Genomic DNA, 7,454 nt, shown 5'->3' with positions numbered 1-7,454 from the left:
TTGAGGTCAGAAGACAAGGTGGAGGCTGGGGAGATGGCTCAGTGGTTAAGAGCACTGACTGCTCTTTCAGAGGTCCTGAGTTCAAATCCCAGCAACCACATGGTGGCTCACAACCATCTGTAATGGGGTTGGGTGTGTCTGAAGACAGCTACAGTGTGCTTATATACATTAAGTAAATAAATAAATCTTTAAAAAAAAAAAAAGACAAGGTGGGTAAATCTATTCTCTACTACCACATAGACTTCTTTTTTTTCTTTTCTTTTTTTTAGGAGCTGGGGACCGAACCCAGGGCCTTGCACTTGCTAGGCAAGAGCTCTACCACTGAGCTAAATCCCCAGCCCCCTCATTAGACTTCTTTGCAAGTATCTTTACCCGTTGGGCCATCTTGATGGGCTCCCAGCATGGCTGTTAAACCACCAATGAACTTGCCTAATGGTGGTTAACATCAACTTAACATCAGCGGCATATCTCCATCTTCTCTATGCTTTCTGTAAGACTTCATTGGTTTACTACAGTAAAAAATAAACTAAGGCCAGGCAAGGTGGTACACCCTTATAATCCCAACATTCCAGAGGCAGAAACAGGAGGAGCTCTGATCCAGGCCAGCCTGATCTTCAGGGCAAGAGAGACCCTGTCTCAAAACAAAATAAAAAGTAAACCATAACTGTACCATTCCCTATATCTAACAATCAAATAAACTTAACAAAAAAATAAATTGGCTTAAAGGTTCAAAGCTAACCTTGGTGTTCACCACTTCCTTCCTTAAGAAGACTGTGACAAATAAACAGGAAACCTGATTTCTGGTCTGTTTCTTGAAACTGAAACATTACCAAGTTTTATAACTTTCAGTGTCTCAAGTTATAAAAGAAAATGAATGAATTAAACGTCTTTATGACCCTTTTAATATTGAAAGAATTAGCAGACAATAATTTCTGAAATACATCCTTTCTGAAACGAAGCTACAATGGTAACTCCATGTTTTTCGTATAAAAGGATATGAAGATAAATGTAATTTTTCTGTACCACTCTTCCTAAGGAATAGAACTTAACTACACAAAGAGACGTCCTCTCTGACATCTCCAGCTTCGAATTCACAGAGAATCATTTTCCCGAGTCTGGTGTTTACCTGTACAATGCATTTCTTTACATGGTTAGGATTTGTAAAAATGTTATTTGTGTATGAGAGGTGAGTATGCTTGCGGGGGGAAGGGGGTGTCAGAGCTGATTTTCTCTTTCTCCAATGTGGGTCCCAGGATTCAAACTCCGGTCCTCGGGGTTAGCAGCAAGTGCCTGTACACACTGAACCGTTCTGTTTGACCATCCTTAAGGACTTGTTATGGAAACATTCCTTTAAAATGTTTTGAACTGCTCTCTGTCCCTTTTTTCTCCCTGACCCCTTTCTCCCTCTCTTCTTCTTCCCCCCTTCTCCCCCTCTCCACATGTCTCTCTCTCTCTCTCTCTCTCTCTCTCTCTCTCTCTCTCTCTCTCTCTCTCTCTCTCTCTGTCCCCTCTTCCTCTGCCTCTACTCCTTTCTTATCTCCCCTTCCCATGACCCCAAATAAACTCTATTCTATACTTAAAAAAAAAGAGTTCCCAGCTTTTTGTTTACTTTTTGTTTAGTTGGGTTGTTGTAGCAGGTCTTTGCTACTTTGTGGATTCTTCTTCTTTCCACCTTTCACACACACCCTTTGACCCCCCTAATAGTAGATAGGAAGGAAACAATGATAGAGGGGAGAGAGGATTAGGAAAATCCCTGAGTCTGAATTCATTCCTTTTGTTTCTTCTATGACTACTGCTGCCTTAAACGACCAACAACCAGCCACCCACCTCTCAGGGCCCTAGCATTTATGTACCTTCTGAAAAGTTCCCACAATTCCAAATGCCATGCAATTGCAGCTGGAAGAACCTGGCTTCTGCTAGAGCACGAAGCAAATCAGCTTCTGCGGAGAGTCTGAAGCAGCCCCATAACCTAAACCTGGGATTAAGACCAAAGCACGTTCTTAAGACATTTCTGTGTGTGTTTTTTTTTTTTTTAAAGAAACCAAAATTTGGGGTTGGGGATTTAGCTCAGTGGTAGAGCGCTTGCCTAGGAAGCGCAAGGCCCTGGGTTCGGTCCCCAGCTCCAAAAAAAAAGAACCAAAAAAAAAAAAAAAAAAAGAAACCAAAATTTCAGAATTTTCAAAACTATCACTACAGATTATTATTCTTAAGACTGTTTCCCCTTAAGTTCTATTTATTTTTATGTCTGTGAGTGTCTTGCCAGCATGTGTGACTGGTGCCCGCAAAGGCTAGAATCCTTTATCCCCTGGAGCTGGAATTTTAGACAGTTGTAAGCTCCTTCCACATGGGTCCCAAGAATCCCACTTGGTAGATCACAACCATCCCTCTAGCCCCTTATTTTGTATTTTTACTGTGTCACCCTGGGTCAGCCTGGGCCATGCACTATGAATACACTAATGTGCTTATATAGACCAGGCTGACCCCAAAGCACAAAGGTCCATCTGCCCTACTCTGAAGTGCTAGGGCACATAATTCACATTTTTGGAAGTTGCATTGAGCTCTAAGTGTCCTAGTAGAAGTGTGTGTGTGTGTGTGTGTGTGTGTGTGTGTGTGTGTGTGCACGTGTGTATGGTACACGTGTTCAGGTGCTCACAGATGCCCAAGGAAGGCATCAGACTCCTTGGGTTCAGAGTTATAGGCAGTTGTGAGCTATGGTCATATCAGATACGGTGCTGGGAATTGAACTCAGGTCCTCTTCAAGAGCAGGGAGTGCTCTTCACCACTGAGCCCTCCCCCAGCCCCCCAACCTTCTTAGTCATCACTCTCAGGTTCAGTGATAGTACATGTATAGTTATGGTTAACTCCTTTTCGTTGCTATACAGTAACATTAGTGTACACAGGTAGGATGAATTGTGTAGCACTTGTGGCCGTTTTCCAGGGAGGTCATAACAAAATACTACTGGGAGCCTACACAGCTGCAATCACTTTTCCATCAGTTCTGGAGGCCTGAGCCACAGATCCGGAGTCCTCGCCTTGCAGTTGACTACCTTTGGCTGCATGCACATGGGGGCTGGGGGTGTCACACTTTAGGCTGTGTGTTATCTGTGCTTTTATTTTGTTTTTTTTTTTTCTCCATCTTTATTAAATTGGGTATTTCTTTTTTACATTTCAATTGTTATTCCCTTTCCAGGTTTCCAGGCCAACATCCCCCTAACCCCTCCCCCTCCCCTTCTCAATAGGTGTTCCCCTCCCCATCCTCCCCCCATTACCACCCTCCCCCTAACAATCACATTCACTAGGGGGTTCAGTCTTGGCTGGACCAAGGGCTTCCCCTTCCACTGGTGCTCTTACTAGGCTATTCATTGCTACCTATGCAGTTGGAGCCCAGGGTCAGGCCATGTATAGTCTTTGGGTAGTGGCTTAGTCCCTGGAAGCTCTTGTTTGTTTTTTTAATCTTTTTTTTTTTTTTTTTTTTTTCTGAGACAGGGTTTCTCTGTGTTGTAATGATGCTGGCTGTCCTAGAACTTGCTTTGTAGAGCAGTCTGGCCTCAAACTCACAGAGATCTGATGGCCTTTGCCTCCCAAGTGCAGGGATTAAAGGCCTGTGCCATTAGGGCGACTTCTTTCTTTCTTTCTTTTTTTTTTTTTTTTTTTTGTTTTTTTTTTTTTGTTTTTTTTTTTGTTTTTGTTTTTTTTTTTTAATCAGAGAAAACTTGTTGTGGCTGGAGAGATGGCTCAACAGTTAAGAGCACTGGTTGCTCTTCCACAGGTTTTGAGCTCAATTCTCAGCAACCACATGGTGGCTCAGGACATGATGGCTTCTTCTGGCACGTAGGTGTACATGCGGTAGACCACTCACACATTAAATAAACAAACAAATGCTTTTCGTATTTTTCTTTTTGATTCTTTTTTTTTTTTTTCGAAGCTGGGGACTGAACCCAGGGCCTTGCGCTTCCTAGGCAAGCGCTCTACCACTGAGCTAAATCCCCAACCCCGCTTTTCATATTTAAGGTCATTGGCCTGCTTAGAATTGATTTCTGTGCTTGTTGCTGGCATAGCCATTCAATTTTGTTTTTTCAACGTGGAAAATAACTGTCATGGCTCCCTTACTGAGTCCGTAAACTGAGTATGAGTCGACAGCTCTTTGACCTTTCTATTTACCATCATCATTGAAGGCATTATAAAGGAGGTATAATTTCTAAATTTATTTTTTGTGTGTATGGGGGAATGCACATCTGTACACTTTGAGCCTGGTGCCTGCAGAAGCCAGAAGAGAGCATTAGATCCTCTTGGAATGGAGTCACAGTTATGTGCTGTCTCGTAGGTGCTGGGAATTCAACCAAGGTCCTCAGGAAGAGCAACCAATGCCCTTGACTACTGGGCCATCTCTCCAGCTTAGAAGTAATTAAAACTGTGTTCATTGTTTTAAATTATGCATCTGTACCTGTGTCTTTCTGTACGAGCGCAGGTGCGTAGCGATGTCTACGGCATCAGGCCCGCTTAATGCTAGAGTTACCAGCCGTTGTAACTCACAGGATGTGGGAGCAGTGAACTGAGCTCCGATCCACTCTAAGAGCAGTTGGCACTCTCTTAACCACTGAACCCAAACTGGCCCCAAGCTAGTTCCAGGCCTTGGATTAACTAAAGATTCTGTAATTAAAAAACAAAACAAAACAAACGCCCCTATTATTCTATATTAAGATTGTACCATAATTTACATCCAAGGCTATGTCTTCTGTGGTCAAATCTTTTTGTCCATTCCTATTAACTGTTCCCTTTTCGGGGCGCTCGGGAGCGAGTGGAGGCTGATCTGATCCCAGACCCCCAGGAGCTGGTCCTTCAGGCAGCTGTAAATCACCCAACCTGGGCGCTCTTTTCTTGAAAAGGAGTGTGCCGCCGGCCTTACTATCTAGCTAGCCCTATGCCTCCAGCCCCCATCACTGCTTAGGGTAAATTTCTTCAAGTGGCTTTGCTGGACTAAAGCAACCATCCTGAAGACAACTGTAAAAGGAATTAAGGGAAAGAAATTCGGCCAGCAAAGGTTCTCTACAGTCCCATTCTCAAAACCCTGTAGTGGGTAATTCTCAAGTTAGCTCCATAGCAAAGGGCTGTGCTCAAATTACTTAGGAAGAGCCTCAGATGCCGAGATAAGCAACATCTCTCCGTGGCCCTGACAAGCTTTCCGGTCCCTGGCTAAGTAGGGCTTCTGTCCTCAGTGTCACAGCCGGTGACCTCCGTGGTGTACAGTGTAATGTTATTCGAACAGGTTCCAGAGATTTACAGGTAATCTCAGCATCTCTCCTTTCCCCCATTTTATATTCCACAGCTCAGCAATTCCCTGTTGCGTGAGTTTTAGCACGGACGTCCCCACTCCTGCCAACGGCAAAACTGGCCAGAGTTTGGCACTACGGCGCTTCAAACGTAATTCCGCGGCGCTCTTAGTTTACAGATCAAAGCCCACCTATCGAGAGCGAACAGGAAGCTCGCAATTGTTAAGCGGCTGGAAACGCAGCTGGAAGCAGAATTTGGATCCGTTAAAATTCTCGGGAGAAACACGACACTTCGGGAGGGAGCAATTGCACAAGGCTCCTTACTCTTATGAAAAGAGCTGTAGGAAGGCAGTGACTCCAGGGCCCGGATAGCTCAGTCGGTAGAGCATCAGACTTTTAATCTGAGGGTCCAGGGTTCAAGTCCCTGTTCGGGCGCTTCTGTTTTTAAGCTTTTTCTCCCACACCTCAGCAAACATTGCACAAATTTAACGGTAGTTCAGGCTACGGTAGTTCAGGCTACTTAATACATGTATTGTATCGTCATTCTTTTCTGCTTTGGACATTTCATGTCTCCCCGTCCAGATTTTCCTACGCGTCGAAGAACAAAAATTCGCAAGTACCTTAAGAATACGTAGGATATCCTTAAATCTATGAAAAACACACCTAACCGCATTTTGAAAGCTAGCTCTTTCCTAAGAATTAGCATCGTTAATGATGCTACGCACGTATAGGAAATCGCACAAAATTTGCAGCCGCCCGAACAGGGACTTGAACCCTGGACCCTCAGATTAAAAGTCTGATGCTCTACCGACTGAGCTATCCAGGCGCTCTGAGCCTCAACTTTCTCTTGTATTTACTTGATATAATGGTAACCCTCCTTCTTTTTTCTCCTGGCAAGTTAAAAGTAGGTCTCAGTTACTTACTTAGTTTATTTTTAATATATTAAAAACAATATTTCTGGGGTTGGGGATTTAGCTCAGCGGTAGAGCGCTTGCCTAGGAAGCGCAAGGCCCTGGGTTCTGTCCCCAGCTCCGAAAAAAAAAACCAAAAAAAAAAAAAAAAAACAATATTTCTTTTTCCATTCTGTTCCATCTACTTAATAAGCCTATTCTAAAGTCTTCATATTTGATGTTTGATAAATTGCCAGTGCCGATTAAACTCTCTAAAACAAAATTAATGCTAATAAATTACAGGACAAAGGACAAACAAGGGGGACAGTTCAGCCTAGGATTGTGATCTTTTTATTACACTTCTCTTCTATCTTTTATTACACTCTTAATTTTAGCTATTTTTCTGAACCACATACCATTTCTCCCATTAATAAAAAAAATAATCCTTCCATTCAAACGATAGAGCTGTTCGATTAAACATTCCTGAGCACAAAGGCCAGATTCGTTGACGAGATGGTCTAATATTTCACAAAAAAACAGAAGTGGATGGAAACAGAAAGGAGGGTCTGAATCCAGATCCTAAGAACGGGAGTTTAAAGTTTTTACATTTTGAGTTTTTCTTCTCCTCTCCTTTCAGCCTCCCAAGATGAAGCCTTTCAAAGCAAGGTTTCCATACCTAAGGGTACCAGAGTAGAGGAGGATCTCTCTGAGTTGGAGGCCAGCCTTGTCTACACAGTGAGCGTGCTCTCCTGAACTCCAAAGGTGCCCACACGGTATATACCTATATAGACGTAAGTGTTCATCATTAAAGATAATTATGTTTCTGAGGACTTGAGGCACTTAAACATGAACAACTGCAAAATGGCGCTGCCTCGGCTGGAGAAATTTTCTTTTCCTAGAACTGTGTTTTGCTTTAAGAACGATTGACCAAACCAGCGGAGGAATCCCAAGTAGGCCTGGGTCTGTACACACGTGAGGGGATAAGTCAGGTCTGTACACACGTGAGGGGATTAGTCAGGTGACCTCTAAGGCCCCCTTCTGCCTTAGTTAGGGTTTCATGGCTGTAATAAAAGCCATAACCACACACAACTCAGGGAAAAAGATTTATTTCTTTTTAGCGCTCCATATCACAGTGCGTCACTGGGAGGTCAGGACAGGAGGTCAGTCAGTCAGGGCAGGAACTGATGCAGAAACCTTGGAGGTGTGTTCCTTACTGACTGGACTTGCTCAGCCTGCTTTTATTTTGTCTTTCTTTTCCTCCTCCTCTTCCTCTTCTCTTCTTTTTCCTCTTCCT

The 7,454-nt window shown here is 43.4% G+C and overlaps 2 non-coding genes across 2 annotated transcripts; one reads left to right on the top strand and one right to left on the bottom strand.

Annotated features, from left to right (window-relative positions):
• Window positions 1-5,632: 5,632 nt before the first annotated feature.
• On the top strand, window positions 5,633-5,705 carry Trnak-uuu. The gene has a single exon. It is a non-coding gene; the product is annotated as a tRNA-Lys (tRNA).
• Window positions 5,706-6,023: 318 nt separating this feature from the next.
• Trnak-uuu lies at window positions 6,024-6,096 on the bottom strand. The gene has a single exon. It is a non-coding gene; the product is annotated as a tRNA-Lys (tRNA).
• Between the last annotated feature and the right edge of the window lie 1,358 nt (window positions 6,097-7,454).

The sequence above is a fragment of the Rattus rattus genome, chromosome 10 (genome assembly GCF_011064425.1).
Source record: "Rattus rattus isolate New Zealand chromosome 10, Rrattus_CSIRO_v1, whole genome shotgun sequence".
Taxonomy (NCBI): domain Eukaryota; kingdom Metazoa; phylum Chordata; class Mammalia; order Rodentia; family Muridae; genus Rattus; species Rattus rattus.
This window is presented reverse-complemented; position numbering and strand designations above follow the sequence as displayed.